We start from the raw sequence: 235 nt of genomic DNA, 5'->3' as shown, positions 1-235 counted from the left end.
CAGGTGAGGTTTGAGGTGTGAAATATATCAGATTGGATGAAACTGCAACCTATTACTGAACTCAGGTTGCAAGATTACCATATACATACCCGATGTTCTAGTCCAGGTGGGATTTGAGGTGTGAAACATATCAGATTGGATGAAACTGCAACATATTACTGAACTCAGGTTGCAAGATTACCATATACAGACCCGATGTTCTCGTCCAGGTGAGGTTTGAGGTGTGAAATATATC

Source organism: Papaver somniferum, chromosome 11 (assembly GCF_003573695.1).
Source record: "Papaver somniferum cultivar HN1 chromosome 11, ASM357369v1, whole genome shotgun sequence".
Lineage (NCBI taxonomy): Eukaryota > Viridiplantae > Streptophyta > Magnoliopsida > Ranunculales > Papaveraceae > Papaver > Papaver somniferum.
The sequence above is the reverse complement of the archived record's forward strand: the minus strand, read 5'-3'. Positions refer to the sequence as shown.